This window comes from Macrobrachium rosenbergii, chromosome 44 (assembly GCF_040412425.1).
Source record: "Macrobrachium rosenbergii isolate ZJJX-2024 chromosome 44, ASM4041242v1, whole genome shotgun sequence".
NCBI lineage: Eukaryota > Metazoa > Arthropoda > Malacostraca > Decapoda > Palaemonidae > Macrobrachium > Macrobrachium rosenbergii.
In genome coordinates, this window is record NC_089784.1 from 23,210,210 (window position 1) to 23,210,503 (window position 294).

The window sequence follows — 294 nt, forward strand, 5'->3', positions numbered from 1 at the left end:
TATACAGAAAAAACCTTTGTTCTTAACATAGGACTTACTCACGGAGACAGGTTAGCGAAAGCCTCAGAACTGGCTGGAGGTTCAGCTCACCGGGCGGAGTCATATGCCTCTGAACTGTACAGTAAAATGTTACTTGTCAGCTAGACATCTGGGTTAAGAGACAATGTGGAACTGCTGTTACAATGTGCCTTGTAGTGAAATGAAGAATTTTTAACCGTCGGAGATAACAAAACTTCGTTAGCCAATGTATCGAACATCTTCATAGTGTTTGTCTATAGTTATAAACCAACAGAG